The following is a 22,715-nucleotide window of genomic DNA, read 5'->3' as shown; positions in this document are numbered from 1 at the left end:
TCAGATGAGGGAGCAGACATCAAAGTAGAGTGAAGCAAACTCCAGAGCATTTATAAACACAAACCCTATGGTGATATGTCCACGGATTAAGGATGGCTTTAGTATATTTTTAGCTACTGAAGTGAAATACTTGAGTGACTAATGGCATGGTGATATTTTCCTTTTGTAAGAAATGTTGACTTGTTCATGGTTTAAGAGCATGTTGCAGGCTGTGGGGGAGGGAGAGTGTCCATTTGCCCATAGCTGTATCATGGCAAATGACAATGAGGAGGTTAAGTGTGGAAGGAAGAATTCACCCATCACAGGGAAAGCCAGACTGTTTCCATAGGGTCAACTTCAAACATTTAAAATAACCTACTTTTAAAAAGTCCTCAAAGTGTTTAACATCCTTAGCCATTAGGAAATGCAAAACAAAACAACTCTGAGATACCATCTTACACCTGTCAGAATGGCTAAATTCAAAAACACCAATGACAGTTTATGCTGGAGAGGATGTGGAGAAAGGGGAACACTCCTCCACTGCTGGTGGGAGTGCCAACTTGTACAGCCACTTTGGAAATCAGTATGGCAACTCCTCAAGAAAATGGGAATCAGTCTACCACAAGATCCAGCAATTCCACTCTTAGGCATATACCCAAAAGAAGCACATTCATACACCCAGGGCATCTGTTCAACTATGTTCATAGCAGCATTATTTGTAATAGCCAGAACCTAGAAGCAACCTAGATGCCCCTCAACTGAAGAATGGATAGAGAAAATGTGGTACATTTACACAATGGAGTACTACTCAGCAGGGGGGGGGGGAGAAGAAGCAATGGAATCTTGAAATTCAAAGGCAAATGGATGGAACTAGAAGAAACCATTTTGAGAGAGGTAAACCAGTCACAAAAAGATAAACATGGTATGTACTCACTCATATGTGGATTTTAGACATAGAATAAAGGATTGCCAGCCTACATTCCACACTGCCAGAGAAGCTAGTAAACGAGGGGGACCCTAAGAGAGACATACATGGTCCCCTGGAGAAGGGGAAAGGGACAAGATCTCCTGAGCAAAATCGGGAGCATGGGGGCAGGAGGGGAGGGGGAACTAGGAGAATGAGAAGGGGAGAAGAAGAGAGGTGAGAAAGACATGATGGGGCAGGGAGGTTGAATTGGGGGAAGAACAGAAGAGAGCAAGATTAGAGATACTATAATAGAGGGAGACATTATAGGTTTAAAGAGAAATCAGGCACTAGGGAAATGTCTGGAGAGCTACAAAAATGACACCAACTTACAATCTAAGCATCAGAGGCCAGGCTACCTTAAATGCCCTCCCTGATAATGAGATTGATGACTGACTTATATGCCATCCTAGAGCCTTCATCCAGCAGCTGGTGGAAGTTGAAGCAGACAGCCACAGCTAAACCTTGAACTGAACTGAAATCCAATTGCAGAGAAGGAGGACTGCTGAGCAAAGGGGTCAAGACCAGGCTGGTGAAACCCACAGAAACAGCTGACCTGACTGACCAGAAAAAGTTTCCCAGACTGATAGCTGGGAAACCAGCATGGGACTGATCCAGATCCCCTGAATGTGGGTGTCAGTAAGGAGACCTCGAAAATCTATGGGGCCCCTTGTAATGGAACAGTACTTATCCCTGGCATAGGAATGAACTTTGGGAGCCCATCCCACATGGAGGGATACTCCCTGAGCCTAGACACAGGGCCATTGGCCTAGTCCCTATCCCAAAGTTATGACATACTTTGAAGACTGCCTAAGGAAGGCCTTACCCTCCATGAGGAGCATAAAGGGTATGTAATAGGTAGGGTGTTATTTGGGGTGGTGGAGCAGGGGAGGAAGGGAGGTAGAGGGACCTGGGATTGACATGTAAAATAATCTTCTTTCTAATTAAAAAATAAATAAATAAATAAATAAATAAAAAACACATTAGGCACACACACAAAAAAAAAACCTCTTCAAATTCCTAGTAGCAATGTTTCCTTCTCTTCTGAGGGTATGTTGGGGTTAGTTCAAGGACTTGCCACTACCCCTTCCCTCTTCCAAGATCCTCCCCTCTCATAGGCACACACTATCTCCCAAAACCTCCAACCTGGAGAGATGTAAACCAAACCAATACAGGAGCCTGGCTCTCAGGGGAAAGGAATGGGAAAATGTGTGGTGAGAAGCATTTGGGCCAGGCAGTGGTGGTATACGCCTTTAATCCCAGCACTCGGGAGGCAGAGGCAGGCAGAACTTTGTGAGTTCGAGACCAGCCTTGTCTACAAGAGCTAGTTCCAGGACAGCCTCCAAAGCCACAGAGAAACCCTGCCTCAGAAAAAATAAAAACAAAAAAAAGAGAAGCATTTGGATACATGGAGTTTGGAGTGCTGGTGTCTGTATGTCAGCATGGTGTGAGGTAATGAGGTAAGGAAGTGGCTGGCTGAGATACAGACAGAACTTTTTGAGAAAGGAGCTTTATCCTCAGGATGATAAGGAAAGGGAGGCAAAGCTGATCCTTAGGAAAGGCACATGCTCCTGAACAAAGCAGAAAGATGGAGTTAGAAAGACATATCAAGGAAGTTGATCAATAACGTCAAAACTCAAAGGGAGGTTTATAATTGATTCTGAGAGCAGCCCCTGAGTTTGATATCCAAAGAGCTCTTAACAGGAACACTTAGAGATAGGAAACCAAACTGAAAGTGCTGGAGGGGTGAACATAGGCAGAAGAGATGACTAATATTTAAAGAAACATGATTTTAAAAGTAAATGAACAGTCCTGGGCACCAAAGATGGCTCAGTGAACAAAATTGCTTGCTATCAAGCCCAAAAGATCTGAGTTCAATTCCTGGAACCCACAGGATGAAAAGGAAGAACCAACTCTTGAAAGTTGTTGTCTATCCTCTGTACAGGATCCTAAACATACAAATAAACAAATAAATGTAAGCAGAAGAAATATGACTGGAAAGGATGACAAATCAATAGAACCAGTGTGTTCTTTCTAATTGGGGAAAGGAAATGAACTGCTTTTTTTTTTTTTTTTTTTTTTTGCAAAGGAGCTTCTTGGGAGAAGAACTGAGTTTTTGTTTGGTTTGTGTTGCATTTGCCTAATTAGTTAATCCATTATTATTAACATTAATGGATTGATTTTATATAAAAGGAGATGAATACTGGAAAATTAACTTTTCTCCTTTTGCTTAGGAGCCCTTAAGTGTCCCCAGCTAGCATAGCTTTCCCTGTCATAGAGCTTCTCCTGGGCAGGAGTGACAGACTATCATGATGCCTTATGTGTATACTGGAAAGAAGCCATCAAACAAGAAGCAGAAGTAACTGTTTCATACATGTCAAAAAGAGACATCCACAAACATACTACAAACAAAAATACAAAATGAAAATAATGTATTCAAAATCAACCATGGGTGCAATACATTCACCTATTCAATGACTACAATTATGATCTTAAGTAACAGAAACACCATAGAAGATAAGGAATATGTAACTACCAAACACAATGGAGAGTTCTCATTTTCAGTTTCACTTTGTGTACATAAAGATTGCTGTGGGGCCACAAGAGAAGCTGGTAAACAAGGAGGACCCTAAGAGAGACATACATGGTCCCCTGGAGAAGGAGAAAGGGACAAGATCTCCTCAGCTAATTCGGAGCATGGGGGGAGGGGAGACGGAGTTAGAAGAAAGAGAAGGGGAGAAGAGGAGGAGAGAGTAGGACACAAGGGAGCAGGAAGATCTAGTCAGGGGAAGAATAGAGGAGAGCAAGAAAAGAGATACCATCTTAGAAGGAGCCATTATAGGTTTAAAGAGAATTCTGGCACTAGGGAAATGTCCAGAGATCTACAAGGTTGACCCCAACTAACAATCTAAGCAATAGTCGAGATGCCCTTAAATGCCCTTCTCCGATAATGAGATTGATGACTATCTTATATGCCATCCTAGAGCCTTCATCCAGTAGCTGATGGAAGCAGAATCAGACACCCACAGCTAAACACTGAGCTGAACTCTGGAATCCAGTTGCAGAGAGGGAGGAGTGATGATCAAAGGGGTCAAGACCAGGCTGGAGAAATCTACAGAAACAGTTGACCTGAACAAGGAGTTTCTCATGGCCCCCAGACTGATGGGAAACTAGCATAGGACTGTTCCAGAACCCCAAAAATGAAGACGTCAGTTTGGAGGTCTGGACAATCAATGGGGCCACTGGTAGTGGATCAGTATTTACCCCTACTACACCAATGGACTTTGGGAGCGCACTCCACATTTGAGGGATACTCTCTCAGCTTAGACACACTTGGGCAGGGCCTAGGCCCTGCTCCAAGTATGACAGACTTTGAAGATCCCCATGGGGAGCAGAAATGGGTTGGAATAAAGGGTCGGTAGGGGGTAGGGGATAAGGGGAGGGAGAGGGAACTGAGATTGACATGTAAAACAAGATTGTTTCTAAGTTAAATTAAAAAAATATTAAAAAAAAAAAACGATTGCTGTGTGGAGTCCCAGCTCTGAGCTTAGTACCCAAATCCAAGACTCGGATCAATCCCACCCTACGTGTTTGTAGCACCACAGTGTGCTTGCTTAGCATGCCACATGGTGACCTTGTTAGACTGGCATGCTTTGTCAGCTTCTAGAATAATTCAATCATTGATTTCACCCTACCTGTAAAACAACTTCACATGGTTGGAAGAATTTTACCTCCACCTTGCACTTAGACTCTGTGTCACAGTTGAATGCCAAAAGGCCAGAAGCCTGCATGGGATTCACTGTTTCATTATTAACAATATTGTAGTTTTAAATTCATAAATTAAAGAATGACGATATTACCAAGTAGATATTTTTCTAAGTAAGGTCCTATATATGTGTGTGTCCAAATTTTCTATTACTCTGTGATAATTCTGTAATCTAATTAAATTAGTATGTCTAAATTGCAAATTAATAAAACTGTTGAGGTTATAAAGTTGTTCATTAAGAAAGCAATTCTCTTGCCACTTGGTTGGTTTGTTCTCTACACTAAACTGAGATGCCAGATGGCCAGAGGAAAGCATGTTAATATTATTTAAATAGTGATTCTTATTCCTTGAAATGCTTAAGAAGTTTAAGAAACTTCAATTAACATGTTGCATTGCATTGTATTTGGAAGAAATAATTTTTGAGCACTTTACTCTTATAATGTGCCTTTGGTATTCATGACTGAAAATGATATATTATAAACGAAGTCCTGTTTCATCTTCTACATTTATCTAGTTGCTGTGTGTGAACATGTGTGTATGTGTGTGTGTGTGTGTGTGTGTGTGTGTGTATAGGTATAAGTATGTGAGCCTGTGTGTGCATCACAGAACACATGTGGAATTCAGAGGAAAATTGTGGGAGTCAATTCTCTCCTTTTACCATTGGTTTCAGGAATCTAACTCAGGTCTTTAGGTTGAGTGGCAAGCACCTACCTTTACCTGATGAACCAGTACACTGGTCCAGCAACTCCATTTCTAGTCATTCAGTTTTAATAATCTAATATCATTCAATAGGTGTTAGAAACTACAATATCCTTCTTCATTTTCCGATTTTATTTTTAGACCTTTTTATTTTATTAGTTTTATGTTTCTGGCTGCCTTTGTTTTCTCATATTTCTGTATGTATCAATGCACATGTATACATAAATGACCTGAATCTACGGTTTTCCTTTGAGGATTTTTTTCTGCCTAAAATAAGGTTGTTCCTCCTCCTTTCCCAATACAGTCTATTATTCTAAATGCTGCGTGAATTCCACGTGCATTATGCAGCTTCTCTCAAGAGTACATCATGAAACCTTCTCTCCTAGCTTTGGATATCTTTAGATTTTAATATATTTTCATTAATTTATTATATATATACTTTTTCTTAGTAGTTTTAGAGTACTATACTGTTTAAATATGTTTAATTGATGTTCACAGTCAACTTAGCTTTAAACCTTGAGAACAGGATGTCTTCTGAAGTAATCTTTGTAAATTTAGTATCTAATATTGCTGTTTGAAAACAATAGTAGTAAATACAATAGAAATGAGCAGTGTGATTTAAAACAGCCACATCACATGAGGAATCCATAATGGATAATAATATTCAAATAAATATAACTATTAAATATAACTATTATGAAAATGTTTAGTATATACATTTGTTTTTTCAAGTGTTAAGGAGATGATAAATGGTAGATAGACGATAAATGATAGATGGATGATAGATAATTTTCTTATCCTAACATATGTATATATGCAAGTGATTTGTGTATCTGTTCCTCACTCTATGTGTGTATGTATGGGTGGGGGCATTGTGTTGCTATGTGTGACTGCTACAGCACAAGGACACCCTCCAGTCTTGATCCTCATTTTCCACCTTGTCCACCTGCCTCTGCCACCTGAGTGCTGGGATTAAAGGAGTGTGCCACCAACGCCCAGCCTAGAAAGTTTCTTTGTTGTTTTCTGTCTGCCTGTGTCATGCTAGCTGAACCATAAGCTTTCAAGGCATCCTCTGTCCCCACCTCCTATCACCCTGCAGGGATGCTATGAGGACACACCCACAGTACTGCATCTGGCTTTACTCAGTATTGGAGTATCCTCCAGCTTGCATGGCAAATATTTTACCCACTGACTTATCTCTTAAACCCCCAAGAGTGACTTGGAAAAGAGAAAAATATAATGACTTTATTTTCATTAGCCTATTACTACTTTTCAAAATTCATTCTATTTTGCCTTCTTATTACTAATGATAATGTAAGCTGGTAAGTTGCTGTCATTACAGTGTCTGCTTTCTGAGGAGGAACCCAGTGCTCATAGAATTATAATTTGATCATAAAGATTTGATCTGTATATATTAATCAGCTAAAGCCGCAGCCTAAAACAGTCTGAGTCTTCTAACCCTGTAAAATTCTGCTTTCTTACCCATCACTAATATGTTGCCAATCATTACTGCTTAAAAAAAAACAATATAGATAATTGAGTTTTTACAAAAATTAAAGAATCAAGTTAGGCAAAAAAAAAAAAAAAGTCACGGATTTGGTTGTTAGATACAGAAACTGTCAAATGTTCTTAGCAAAGAGCTGAATGGTTTCCTAAATTATAGTCTTCATTTGTGTTTATTGGTCTGGGTGGGTAATGCAACCAGAACACTTCCAGTGCCTGGACTACATTCTGAGTATCATTGAAATCCATCAGGAGGTACCTTCTCTGAGAGGATCACCACCATCAGGCATGCACGCCAACCAACTCGCCACGTTTACACCCATACTATGTCTGGCCCCCTACACAGCTGATTGAACTGGGGGCACAGTGTGGCTATTAACTGGGAACTTGGTAATAATCATGCTTTAAAACTTGAGCTGGGTGTATTATTGTTGCTGTTTCGCCTCTGGATTTGGATTGAATACACGAAGAAAGGATTTTCACTAGCACACCAAGGCAAGTCAGAGGCATCGGAACCTAAGAGTGCCCTGTGAAAGCTGGGTAAGCGTCGGGCAGAAAGAGGAATGTGTGCAGTAGAGCTGAGTCATGTTAATATGGCATCAGTAAAGATTAAAGAAGCGCTGACACGGCAGAGGTGTATGAACTGCCATCACAATATAATTACCTTGACTCCAATAGCCCTTAGCCCCGGGCATGAAACAGCATTTTCTTTGACTGTTGTAAGATATAGACCCCATACTTCTTTCAGGGTACATATATATCTTGCCTGGCATAAATGGGCCTCTAAATTATTAAGAAACTTAGCTTAACCAAGACTTAGTCCCAGGCTTTTTACATTTTATCAAATAAGCTTATTCCAGAACTAACAGATGCCACCGGGAAAGACAAATTACAAATTTCAGCAGTGCTATTTTAAACCCAACTGGCCTGAGCTAGTGGAACAATCTACATGCTTCTAAAATCCTATCTCTTATCTCCATACCTAGTTTTCTGTTTCTTTGTTTCTAACTTCCTCCCCTTGAAGATTGATTACAGCATTTTCTGTAATTCGTTCTAGTTTGCTTATGCTCAAGGAGATAATCCCTTGAAATTTACATCAAATTTCCCCAATAATGGATGTGCTCTCATAATTTACCTGTCTTCTGTATGTTCTCTGATTTGTGAAACCCTTTAGAACCGAACCTTGCTCTTTAATGGACCAGACATGTGCTTTTAGCTGTACTAACCAGGACACATGTCATGTCACAATGGTTTCTGGAATCACCCCAGAAACCAAAGGTGCAAGTGGGAGATTGTGTGTGTGTGTTGTGATTCACAACACACAGTTATCGTCTTGATGGCTCTTTGTCTTTTGCAATGTAAGTGCTCCTGTCATTTTTTTTTTTGTTGTTGTTGTTGTTTTGTTTTGTTTTTTCCTTGTAAGATACAGTAAAATGCACAATTTTTGTGTATGTGGGCAAAAAGTATCTTTTAACAAAAAAGTCAAAACACTGCTTCTTTTCAAAAATTCTCCAATTAATTCTGAATTTTAAATGACTGCTAAATTAAATGTTTCCTGTCGCACGTTAACAATAAGGGGCCTTCGATTGAAAGGAGCTCAGTGTAATCTTATTGAGCCAGTAGCCTTACGAATAAGAGGAAACATGTTTGAATCACAGGAGAGCACGGATGCTGGATGGGTCTGTAAAATGCTGTCTGTTGTGGTATCAGCTGACTGATGGCTGTGATTCTCAGAAGGACTCCAACAATATGCCTTCTAAAAGCTGGAGATTAATGCAACCATGGTGAACCACACAGCGACACTCTGGCAAAGAAAAAGGGTCAGGACTGGCAAGATGTGGCAGGTGTCAAAATAAAAGGTTAGGCTCTGTGCCTGGGGACCCATCTGTCAGATAAAACTATGATAAGGCAATTAATGTATTTGTTTATGTTGCTCATGACACACCATGCATTCCACAAAAATGGTCAGTTTAAACACTCTCAACAGTTTTCTGAAAATTAGACCATATGTAACCAGAAAATGTTCAAGATAAAAAAAAATGAGGGTTTATTAGATAAATGAGTAGTTTTTACAACCAAATCAAGTTAACGCGAAAATGTCTAGTCATCTATAGTAAAGAGCTAAAGCTGTTAACTATAACCTTTTCATAATGTAGAGTTTGCATTAGGGATGTTTGAAGTGGATGTTTATACTGCCAGATACCTGCTATAACACCTTAAAATTTCACCATGCTTTACATTCATGATACTGGATTGTAAGTTTATAATAAAATACATCACAGAGAATGTATGAGAAAATGAGAATTTCCAACCACAAGCTATGCACCCTGCATTTTCTTCAAATGTTTTGTTCACAACATTGTCATTATTAGGGTTTTCATTTTCACTCTGTGAGTAATTCTGACTCCTGTCATTGTATTTATTATTTATTTAGTTTTCTCACGACATCTGCTTTACAATCTGTTTAAACTAGAACATGTCTAGATTTAATATTCATCAGTATGTATTTCTTGCAGATAAAAAATTATCACATGCTTTTTAAATGCCCTATTATTTTACAGGTCAAAAATATAAAAGAACTTACCTGGAATTGTGAAAGAAATAAGTTGTTTTCTTTTCCAGCTCAAAATTTCAGGTAAAAATTGATTTTCTCATTACTTTTTACTGTGGAATTTTTTAAAAAATGCTCTCAGTTATTGTTTCAATACATTATTCTTGCAATGATGTTACATTTTGAAGAGAAGAAACTGGCTCATGAACTGCATAATAGGCTATGCAGAAGAGTCAACGCCTTTAATTTCCGAGGAAAAGCCAGATATGGCTCTCCTGTTCTCACGCTGCATGTTCTCACAGAGTGATGGTGTTAGCATTCACTGTGACAACAGAGAGAAGCATTTGAAAAACAGAGTTCCTGTGTTCAATAGATTTATTTTCATTTTGTTCAGACAGGATTTACCCCACTATCACTACTTCCCATCTATGAGAAACGTTTTGGTTAAACTTTAAGGCAATGATTTTTCTCACCAGGACAACTTTCCAGCACAAAGCATGTCACAATCTTCTATTTTCTAACATCTCACACTGAAGCATGGCTTCAATGGAGCAACAGGGATATCAGGGTGGAAGCCAACCAAGGAAGGAAAGGTCAGTGGAGACTCAAGACACAGACTTTATTATACAGTTTTTCCAGAAGTCTGATGGAAGACTTACAAATTATGTTTGTAGTCCAACTACAACTAACTACTATTTAAAATTGAATTCACTCCTGCCTGCATTTCCTGTCTTAGAGCTTTATACCGTTGCTTTAATTTTATTTGAATTTCAGTCTTCTGAATTATTCCTGTTTCCTATCTATGTATCTTGATTTGCCTGGATATAGTTAAAAATACACTAGGGCAAAATGAAATTCTTAGTCACCATTCTATATAACTCTTCAAAATTCTAAGATGTGTAAAATTACCAAGCTGTGATCAGCTAAGTTAACTTACTACTTTCTGTGTACCATAAAAGTAACAATCTCAACAGAGATTTCACATCTGCATTAAAAGACACATCAAACAAAAGGTAAGATGATTTTTAACTTCTTTACAGAAGGGACTGTCCATTGTAAATGACCAATTTCACAGCACATATTCTATCTTTACATGGGAAGAAAATAAATGATGAGGTTCTTTTTATTTTAAAATGATTTAATTTCTACTTTCACTTTTCTGCAGCAGTGTAAAAGAGCAATATTGCTGGGTATCCACTTCAGCCATTTGAAGACATTATGAGGACTCTGGTGGGGATCTTGACCCCTCTTTGCTCTGAGACAGTGCAAACCTGCCTCTATTTTAGTCACAGGTAAGTTTTTATGACTAGTTCCCTGACAGATCAGCTATACATACTAAGTCACAAAACTGCTTCTCTTATTGCTTTACACTAAATACATGCATTGTTATTTGGGAAAAAATGTTATTCATTAACCATGGTAACAGTAAACAGTGCCTATTTGTATTTTGATTATTTTAACAAATAAATAAAATTCTCATTATAAGTTGTGCTATGTAAAGAAAGTATCCACAATCAGTTTTGTTTTTTTATTCTGAAAAAAAAAAATGTTATTTCTTTCAGAAAATCTACTGCAAATCGATTACAGTGTGTCTGTCCCCCAATGTCAGATGTTCTTTTTCTTAGCCTCCCATGCTTCTGGATATCATCTGTCATAGGCATTATGTTTCTGGCCAAACACTTGTATTTGTTTCTCTAGTAGTCTATGGTTTTAGGGATTTTTTTTTTTTTAATCCATGGAGCATTTGTTCAATATTAGGTAAGTAACACTTTACCTCCATTTCCGGGTGATGAAACTCTGGTACATTGAGGGTAAATCACTCTTAAAATATGAACCTCTCTTATTTTAGCAGTAAGGATTCTATGCATCTACTTACTGCCTAGGTGCTGAGGGAAAGTTGAGAGTTGTGTGACATGTAAGAAAAATAAACACATGCGTATACAGAGAGAATTAGAAAGGGAGAACCATGGGATTGGCTGAAGAACAAGCACAAAGATTTTAAGATGAAGTGAGACAGCAAAATATGAATAAGAGACAGCACCAAGTGGCTCAGTTTTGTTTCTTATTGCTGTGATAAAATACTCTGCTCCAGCCTTCTTGGAGGAGAAAGACTGTCTTACAGTTCAGGGTTCAAAGCACAGTCCATCATGGTGGGGGAGTCAGACAGCAGGAACCTGAACGAGCTGGAAACCTCACCATTACATTACAAAGAGAGCAATGAGCACATGGTGCATGCATTCAGCTAGCTTTCTCAGAGATTACCTGCCTGAGAATGGTACCACCCACAGAGGTAGGTCTTTACCCTTTAATTAACTTAATCAAGATAATCCCCCACAGGTGTATCCAGAGGCCAATCTCCCAGGTGATTCAAGATTTTTGTCAAACTGACAACATGAATCACTACACTATGGAAACTTACAAAAGCCTTATGATAATGATGAAGGGGAGTGGAAAAAGGGAAGTCTTGAGAAACAATGCATACATGGGTGTCCGGACCTTTAGCATAATATGGTTAACTCTGAAATAATGTTTCCAGCATGGGATTAATTTTCAAGATGGAATAAAGAGGCGCATCTGTCTTTTATTCAAGTTGTTACACTTCATAGTGGGAGTGGTTTAGCATGTCAGGAAGACATCATACACTGACTTGGAAGATGAACTTTGTAGACAACTAGGAGCCTGAATGTAATCTTGGCAGGAGTCTCAGAGCTACCTTTCACTCTAGCAGAAGAGGGGGCTGTGTGCATCTCCCTGACATCGTATCCAGTAACATCCAGCCGAGGATCCCACACAGCCAAGATGATTTAGAGGACATGAAGGATGGACAATCCTAGATTAGGCAAATCAGGGCTCTAGTCCTTCTCTGTTATTTCGGCAGCAAACTGCTGGAGGCTGACAGCATCCCTAGCCCTTACAAGTCTTCCTTTTTTATTTTCACTAGAAAAGAAACAAATAGAATGAAAGTACTCTGTGTACGATGCTGCAGATCTTTCAATAGATGGTGTATTTCAGGTTTCCTTTATGTAGCAAACATCAGTATCATAACTCTTGTAATTTAATTCAGCGTGTTCTACAGAACAGCGAACACTTTTGCAATTCTAATGCACTAGAAAGCATTTCAATTAGTTCATCACAATTCCAAGGGAAGACGATTTGTAAAAGTCTTTTTAATGGCTTCACAGGTGAGATGCTTTCCTTTATTATTAGAAGGTTCCAAAGACAACATACAATTACTAATATTTGTCTATTAAATTCTTATGTATATATATATACATATATACAACTAGAATACATATATATTCTATAAATGTGTGTGTATGTATATATAAGCAAAAATTAGAGACCATGGAGAAATGCTCTTTACTGGTTTAATCTCCACTGCTTGATCAGCTTGCTTTCTTTTGTTTAGAATTATTTTATTTTTTAAGTTTCGTTTTATATTCCCACCTCAGTTCTCCCTCCCGTCTCTCCTCTTGCCCCCTTGCTTCCATCCAGCCCCCTACCCCCAGCTTCTACAACCCCATCCCCACCCCCACACAAGCCCATTCCTCCTCAAAGGTAAGGGCTCCCATGAGGAGTCAACAAGTCTGGCACATTAAGTTGAGGTAGGAACAAGCCCCTCGTCCATACATTAAGGCTGAGCGTGGTATCCCACCACAGGGAATGGGCTCCAACATCAGTTTGCTTTCTTAAGCAACCCAAGACCAACTTACTCTGGGTGGCATTAACCACCATGCCATGAACCGCCTCACATTACTCTCTCATCAAGAATATCCCCCCCCAACAGCTTTTCCTACAAGCAATCTGATGGACACAATTTCTCAGTTGAAGTTCTCTTTTCCCTTAAAACTCTAGTTTGTGAAAAATTTAAAGACATTAACCATCAACACACACACACACACACACACACACACACACACACACACACACACACACACCACACACTGGTTGGACTGGTTGGTATTTTAAGTGCCCTTCAAAATTAGGGTAAATCTGTGACTTCAGTTCTTCATTACATTCCTTGGTAAGTTAGTATGAGGTCTGGTGCTACTTGTATGCCCTGCTGTTCAGGAAGCACTAATAGAATATTCTAAGCAAGAGGCCATTGTATCTATCATGATGATAGGCAGTATGTACAATGTAAACCATTAAAGGTAGTCTCTGCAGAATATCAGGAATGTAAGTAAAGATGAAACCATCAGTAAATAAGCCTACTGACTTGCCTAGCTAAAACCTCTTTCATCTACGTAGTCTTCAACAGAGATTATTTGTTCTTTGGATGCTTCTTTCTATTTCTGCATCTAGGAATGCAGGTTACTTAACAAACTTTGTGTGACTGTTTACAAAAGTGAAAAGATCTCTCTCTCTCTCTCTCTCTCTCTCTCTCTCTCTCTCTCTCTCTCTCTCTCTGGGAGCTTTTGACATATGCTACTCCATACCACACCCCTCAACCCCTCACTGCCACTTCTGTCTGGGCTTTGACAATTGCCACACTTTGTCCAATATCACTTTAGCCAGCATGACTAAGGGAGATACTTGTCAAGGCTGCCATATTTACCATCCGAAGAACACTATTTAAAAGAAGCTTGAGCTACTTTCCAGGAAACAGAAGGGATCTCACAGGAGAGGGATGTCATGTCAGCTAAGGGCCATGGACCAAATACTAAGATGACTTTGTATATTAATACTCACATACCACCCAAAGACTCATGAGAATAGGCAATACAATTGTTTTAAAAACAGGAATTGGCATATAGCTCATGGAACAAACCCTAGTCATAAGCTATTTTTAAAAATGCAGAATCTGGGATAACATAGATACATATATTAATTTACATGTTTTCTAAGACTGTTTTCACATTGCACAAAAGAGGTAGAATTGAATAATTAGAGACTCCATGGCATGAAGAGCCTAAAAACATTGTTCTTTTAACAGGGAAAACTGTGAAATCTTGCTTTAAGTCTAAGAGGTAAGGTGATTTGTTGGGCAGCAATAAATTACACAGACATTTGCCCAAAGGGAACGTGCCTCATTCCTTATTAAACCAATAAATTCCTATGCTTGTGAAAAACTACATATGCATTGGCAGAGCCAATAACCCCTTCTGTAGATGAAGCTTATTGTTCAGCTTGCATTTCTAAAGTATGGTTATGCAGATGGCTAGTTGAACACCAGCATCTGCTACTTATTCATCATAGCAATGGGGCTGGGCACAAGGCTACTCTTTCAGAATTGTATATCTGACTCCCTATGTTTTATGTGACCCCAAGTTTGTTATTTCCCTTTCTGAAATAAGAAGGGAAGAGATGCCAGCACTTCTCAGGTTTCCTCTCTACCTTTCTTCCTCTTCCAAATAATAGGAAGCCAAAGTCACTTGATTCACCATCCTAATAGGTATAATATGCTAAAGAAGGAGGAAGAAATGAAAACTCTTCAATGTAAGCCAACTTTTTCACTTTCTAGAACTCCATGGAGCAGGAGTTCTAACAACTTGGAATACTCATGTTGATCTACAAATTAGAGAGAAATGAAGTTGAATCTTCTCTAAGGTCCCAAATGGCCGTTGGGTATCATGGTTCAGCAAGCTGGCCATCTCCTAACTAAGGTAACAGCTTTATTTAAAAAAAAAAAAAAAAGTTTTGGCACCAAATTGATTTAGCTGATAAGACATTGGAGAGTTGGCTCCAAACTCTAAGTGACTTTGATAAACTTTGCCCCAATTTTGTTAGTTGGCCAGAGGCGAACCATTTACAGTAACCATACTTTTCTCTTCCTAGATAAAAATATGCAACTCCAGACAGATGAAGCAGGAATTTTGAACACTGACCTTTCTAATTCCTGTTTCTCCCAAGTCAGAGGGCTGCAGTAACTGGCGATTGCCCTAGGCATGTGTCATTTTAGTTCCCAGAAATGCTTGTGCACCAACATAATGCCTTAGGTGATGCAATAGGGGTATAATCAAGGTGAGCCTTTGCCATGCAGGCAGCTGAAAAGCATATACAGTGAATTTTTTAGGCAATAAGCAGAAAATTAAGGAAGATAATTTTAGTTACATTGTGAATCCATAAACAGTGATTGCAGTCAATATGGGTCAATGGGGGCAACTTTGAAGTATGCACACTTGAGGATAGTCCCTATTTCTCCAGCAATTGTTTCCCTAAGACTGGGGGGTGAAGCCTATCAACTCATAGATGACACTAACCTACTCAATTCTGAGAGTGACCTATCCTTAGAAAACCAAGTTTACACCAGACTTAATATCTAGAGGTTAAGACCCTGTTATAGAAATTCTTGAAATCTAAATGCACAAATATGTTCTGGAGAAAAACAAAACAAAACAAAAAGCCAAAACAACAACAACAAAAACCAACTACCCAACCAATCAAAAAACAACAATCAAAACAGTAAAACCCTTAGTTTAATTTCCAGATGAAATACATTTAAGAAATATTCTTCCCAGAGTAATTTTGTTCAAAGTAAAGAATTCCCAAACACAACTGTAAAAATGGGAGCTGGCTTGTGGTACTTGGGGACTGCCTACTCATCTGTCAATGCACTTTTAAGAGTAACTTCTGGTGGAAACTGTATCAACTGTTCTTGTTACAGACCATCTCAGATTCTGTAATTTCTGGACAGGACAAGTAGCATAATAGTCTTAGTTATCTAAGTGCCTGCTTTCCCTGCTTGCCTAAATGCTGTGTAAGGGAAGAAAAACATATTTTTCTTGATCACCAAAATATTCCCAGGTCTGGCTAAGACAGTGAGAACAGCCCAGGTCCTTAAGAAATACTTACTAAAGAATTAGATCCCTGGGGTGGTGGTGGGGAGGGTAGACAACTAATTGAATTTTACCAGCATCTAAAAATGGGCATGAATGTGATGAGCCCTCTACAAGATGAGCTTGTAAGGAGCAGGAGCAGATAATGACTTAAGCAACATTGAGCAAGAGGTGTTTTCAAAAGACAGTATTGGGCCATGCCCATTATAGATATTATAGACAGAAGAAATATGAGGGAAATGTAGATTTGGGTGCAGGGCCAAAGACTGGCAAGGAAAATTCAATTCAGACCAGACTCCCTATAAGGACATACGCAGCTTTGGGAAAGGAAATCAGAATCCATTTTGGTTTTCTATACCATAATATAGTTCCTATGGTAATCCTTCCATGCTACTAAATTTTCTTTTAGATAGCTTTAAGGGTGCCTATTCATGTACAAGAGCGCTGGTGTTTAGATACCCTCCTTATCAAGGCAGTAATATTCCCAGGTACTAAAGTCAGGAAACAGAACAAATAAAAATAATCAACTTAAAGTGGAACCCATTTCTCTATGATTATGTTGAAGTTTTAAGTAAAATGCATTGTTAGGGGCTGATGCACTCCAGAAGTGAGGAAAAACAAGCAAAGCAAAGGCAAGACCCCAACACACTGGAGGGAAACTGGAGGAAATGTGACAGAAAACTGTCACATGTGCTCTGTGCCACAGAGGAACACATCTGTGTCATTCCGCAATGTCAGAACTTATTGAATAACAATAAATTCACAAGGGTCAGTAGTTTCAAGGACAGTAATTTGCTATATAATCCCACTACCTTGGTAGTCTGTCTAAGACAAATAAAGACTCTCTTATTTGAACCTTAATTATTAACGATAAATCGTATATCATGCATCACACAGCACACAGTGAGTGTGAAAATATATCTATAAACAAATGTGGTTTACAGAATGAATATAAGTTGAAGAGGCTGCATCAGCATTCAACAGGTCCTAGAAGTAGGCTGACAGAAATGTTAATAGAGTCTTTATTGATAAGATAACTAAGAATTCAGGTCAGGGTAACAGATTGGTGTGAGAGCCTGCCATCATAGTGTCAGATGCCCATCATTTCATGGGGTTCATAGGAAGGAAACACAGCTTTTCTATGGTCTAATGAGTCTTATGAGTTCTTATGTCTAGTTTTCCTGTTATGATTTTAAAATGCCCATGGGCCCTCAAAATCTCAGTTTACCCCAATGATCTTAAAATGTAGCATCCTTTCTATTACAAGGAGTAGGTTGTCTATCACTTGGAACTAGATGGGTGGCACCCAGCAAATACTCTGAGTTATAGATACACCCATTGGTCACAGTCATCTGCCTTTAAAATGGAGTGAATAACTGTTTGCAAAATAGCCTCTTAGGTCAAGGTACAGCCTGAAAATCCCCTGTTTTATTCAATATGAAGTAACTAAGACTGGGGGCAAACCTGATCTCAACAAAACCTTTTAGGGTAAGAACCAACCTGACTGGAAAAAAATCACTTAACCTCTCTCTACCTGGATATCATTAGTAAAATTAGGATGAAATAATTTATAAGGTTGCTATTAACGTTAAAATTTTCATGAGCAGCGAGGCTTTAGGAACATGATGTCTTCAGCAGAAAACACCACTGTTTTTCAATATGCCTTTTACATATAATGGAAGCAAGTTAAAATAATAGGTCTCACAAAGCCATTAAATATTTACTGGTCACTCTCTTGATGACCATTCTGATTCATTACATAGTGTATATAAATCATCGATATTTTCAAATTACAAACAGCTCAGGAAGGAATTTTGCAGCTCCTGCCGTGGCCTTGATGGAAAATATGAATTACCTCCTTTGTGGGGGTGTTTTTAAGTTATCATTTGTTAAGAGCACTAAGAATCTAAGTAAGATACTACATATGTATGATAAGTGCAAGTTATTGCATATGTATGATAGGTTTATTATAATAATTTTCCTTGAATTGCAAATTGTGCCACATAGTTCATTTTACCTTTTCTGGGAGTCTCCCTGATTATTTTTAAAATATGGGTATCCAGGAACAACCAAATTCAAACAGAGAAGAGATGTTCTCTGTGTCTCATGATATGCCATTAGTGAAAGTAAAATATGTTAGTTCTCTTGTGGGAAATATAATTAAAGATAAAGGGAGATGTGGGCAGGATGTCACTTTTTTATAAATATCACAACACTATTTTATGATTCTACACATTCTTCTTTTTTTAACTGAGTTATATGTCCCTACTACTGCTTTTTCTTTTCCCTAAAGTGTCATTGCTTATTTTTCTGTATACTGGGGTGCAACCTTCACATTTTGCAATTTCTCCAAATGCTCCTGGAATAGTTGTCTGTACCAGGTGTTGCAGAGCCAAGAACCATCCATTGATAAGTTTTTCAATATTGTATCCAACACTCCCTTCCCAAACTTGCTTTAAAACCTGTCACAGATCCTTGCCCTCCTAAGATCACCATTACCTACCCTAATTCATTCCCACTCCCTCTTTCTTATGCAAATGAACATGCCCAGGCCCCCTGCCTTCTAGGAATGCCAGACACTTCTAGGAAGCTAGGAAGCATTTTTTCCAAACTTTTTTTTTTCTCATCCTGTTTTTGAAACTATGTCTGTTTTTGAAATTCAGAAAATGTGGCAGTCAGGTAATAAGTAAATCTGTCAGGGTTCTCAAACTGATACATGACAAATGAAGTCAGGATCTGTTTGGAAGCAGCTAATAATGATTATGTTATATCTTAGGGCATGTGTACATTTGAAATGCAGATGGTGTGCAGAATACAGCTGAATGTGGCATTAAAACAAGTTTCTCACCATCCTTTAGTTCTCTAAGTTGGCCTATTATAATAGAGCTCTGGTCACAAACTATACGATTAGTTTGCAGGGGTGTTTTTTTTTTTTATATATATATAGGTGCTAGCAGGTAATTCAAATACAAATATTCAAATGCCATCTAATGATGCTGGCATTCCTAGGCATTGAGAATACCTACCACTACGTTCACCAGATGTTGAAAATTACCTTTGCACGGCTGAACACAATCTCTAGACAATATTAGTATTCAAATTTATTCAATTTAAGATAAAGTTCCTAGTGTGCATAAAACTACCTTAATTTGTTGCATGAAATATATAAACTAGTTCGGATTTTAGTTTCTGAGACAACTCCATACTGATTTCCATTGTAGCTGGACTAATTGCATTACAAAACCTTTCCCCCCATTTCTATTTGTGTTTTTATTTGTGTTTGTATATATTTTATGTGAATACACCCACATTCTGCAGGTGCTTTGGGAGTCCAGAAGAGGGTGTCAGATCACCTGGATCACCTGTGGATGTGAGCAGCCCAACTTTAATCCACCAGACCAGCAGCTGGGAAGAACTCTTCATTTTCTGTCCTGGGAAATAGTAGCTTAAAAATACTGTCCCTCTTGGAAGCAAAAAGAACTTTGTTGTTTTAACTATTTATAATTATGCAGTTTACTGTTTTGTCTGACTTCTTTTACAAAATATTTATCTTTGGTTATTATCCATATTCAGAACTTACAGTATTAAACATCATCATTAGCTTTCTGCAATTGACTCGCTCCTTCTACTATCAATGAAAATTGGCTCTTGCCCTATCCCCCAGCTTTTGGTTAAAATGAATACTGTTTTTATAATAATAAATGCATATGTGTTTTGTATACATGCATATGAGGACATGTATTAATTTCTGCTGGATATGTACAGAATGTAATTGTCCATGTGTTGCTTTAATACACCTGCTGAGTGATTCTTTAAACTCCTCTGTCCAGTTTGTATTCTGTTAGCACTGGGCTGGGTTCAACTGCACTCAGCCACACCAATACTGGAGCTGTCTGGTGTCTCTTTACTCTACTCTAGTAGGTTAGTAGAGGCCTCAATCTGTTTCTCACTTACATTTAATTGGTGAAAGAAGTAATTGGGGAAATTAATAACAGCCGTTGGTCTTTTGGGCATGCACATTTGTCAACAGTCCATTAAAGTCCTATACCAAGTTTTCTACTGGACTGTATCATTTTTATATTGATTTGAAATGTTCTTAATATAGCCTAGATGAATTAGGATACTATTGATTTTATATATGTGTATGCCATTTTCTAATATATTTTGATTTTAATTCTATCTATGATGGTTTAGTCACCAAATACTCTTTAATTTTTTAAAGTTTATTCATTGCTATTGCATATTTCTGTGATGGGTGTGTGTGTGTATTCTTGTGCAAGCCAGGCCACATGTGTGCAGGTCAGAGGACAATATTCAGGAGTTGATTCATTGACTGTGCATCTCAGAGACTGAACTTAGCTTGTCAGGTTTGTGCAGCAAGCACTGATTTCCACTGAGCCATTTTCACAGCCAAACACTCTTCAAATTGGCATAGTAAAGCTTATTAACTGAACTGCAATGCTGCTCAATTTATCATTTTCTCTTTAATGTAATGTTAATGATATATACTGATTAATAAATAATTGACACTTTCCAAAATATTTAATTTCCTTATTGATTTTTATGAATTTAAAGCCTTGTTCTATGCTATTAGAATTTTAATTGTGTGTGTGTGTGTTTGTGTGTGTGTGTTTATCCAATGAAAAAACTTCCTTGCATTCCCACCTCCCAAGTTGTGTGGCCACATGAATGTAGGATATTATTGAGTTCACACTGGTTCCTTTGGTATATTGCATTTTCAAAACTATACTGTTTTATTGATCATATCTTGCTAATAACTGATAAAGTCATTCTTCTATAAGACAATTAACTATTCTTTAAAAACATTTGAAATTACATTTATTGTGTGTCAAGAGCATTTGTGTCACAATACATTTGAGGAGAATATTAGGACAACATGTGGCAGAAAGTTCTCTCCTTTTATCACATGGGTCCTGGAAATGAAATCTATGTCCAAAACCATGGTAACAAGTGCCTCTACCTACTGAGTCATTTTGCTGACCTTATGCTCCTGACTATTCTTAAAACTCTGCAACTAAGTACAATATTTTAATGTACTCATCAATTTTCAAATGAAGATTTCATCTGTTTTCTAAATACTAAAATGTTTTATGATTGGTTCTTGAGCTTTTTAATTTGTTCATGTGACAAGTTTTCTTATTCTTTTTTATGTTAATGTTGGCTATTTGTATTCTTTTATTGCTAAAACCCTGTTATAATTCACAGACTAAAACTGATCCATTTTAATGTACTGTTTTATTTAGTTTGCTAATATTTTGGTCATCTGTATTCATGAAAGTGGTTCATTTGTGATTTTAATTTTTTGTAATAAAATTTTGCCAGATTTTACATAAACCAACTATTGAATAGGAATTGTTTCCTCTAATTATTTTCACTATTTTCTCATGGGATTTGTGTAGAAATGCTGTCATTTTTTCCTAAGTACTTAAAAAGCTTCTTGATGGATTCAGTTGAAATACTGTTTCCCTAGGAAAATTTTTTATTTTCACTTTTTTATTATTTTGTTTTTTGTTTTTCAAGACAGGGTTTCTATGTAGCTTTGGAGCCTGTCCTGGAACTTGCTCTGTACACCAGGCCTCAAACTCACAGAGATCTGCCTGCCTCTGCCTCGTGAGTGCTGGGATTAAAGGCGTATGCCACTACCGCCTGGCAAAACTTTTTAAAAATTAACTTATTTCAAAAGCAGATATGACATTCTTCAAATATCTATATATTTTGAAGGTTTTATAATTTTAACCAGTTCATTTTACCATATATCAAAACATTCATATGAAGCCATTTAATATATCTATAATTTTTGTTTGTCAGTAAGACTAATAGTTATGTCCTTATTTTTGTTTCTTATATTGATAAACAGGTTTTATTTTATTTATTTGACTAAACCTGTAAGTAGTTAGCAATATTATTATCCAAAACCAGAACTTTGTGCATTGTTCCATGTATATATAATGTGTGTGCTTTGTATTTCACTGACTTATGCCCTTTATTTTTTTATGTCAATCTATTTGTGTGAGTATTTAATGTGCTGCTCATTTTTCCAGGAGAATTCTTGAGATGGAAGTTTAGATGTTGATTATCAACCTCCCTCTTCTCTAACAGGAGAATTTAAAACTCTCTAAAGAACATGACTTTATTTCCATTCCATTTTTTTTCTTACGAAATTTTATTTATATTAAAAACAACCATTTAAAAAAATTAAAATTAGTAACAAGCTTGCTTCACATGTCAATCCCAGCTCCTTCTCCTTCCCCACCTCCCCCATCCCCAAACCCTCACCTCATTCCCCCCCCTCTCCCCAGGGAGGGTGAGGCCCTCCATGAGGATCCCCAAAGTCTGTCATATCATCCCAGGCAGGGCCTAGGCCCTCCCCCATGTGTCCAGACTTAGAGAGCTTCCCTCCATATGGATTCCATTCCGTTTTTTTTATCTGCTGTATTGGTGCTTTATACATAG

General features: G+C 37.9%; 1 long non-coding RNA gene across 1 annotated transcript; it reads left to right on the top strand.

Moving 5' to 3' along the window:
• Positions 1 to 5,866: 5,866 nt before the first annotated feature.
• On the top strand, positions 5,867 to 21,821 carry LOC103159207. The gene is made up of 5 exons (XR_004771824.1): positions 5,867 to 8,770; positions 9,473 to 9,546; positions 9,939 to 10,055; positions 10,628 to 10,754; positions 19,560 to 21,821. It is a non-coding gene; the product is annotated as an uncharacterized LOC103159207 (long non-coding RNA).
• Positions 21,822 to 22,715: the final 894 nt, after the last annotated feature.

The sequence above is a fragment of the Cricetulus griseus genome (assembly GCF_003668045.3).
Source record: "Cricetulus griseus strain 17A/GY chromosome 1 unlocalized genomic scaffold, alternate assembly CriGri-PICRH-1.0 chr1_0, whole genome shotgun sequence".
Taxonomy (NCBI): Eukaryota; Metazoa; Chordata; class Mammalia; order Rodentia; family Cricetidae; genus Cricetulus; species Cricetulus griseus.
The sequence above is the reverse complement of the archived record's forward strand: the minus strand, read 5'-3'. Positions and strand labels throughout refer to the sequence as shown.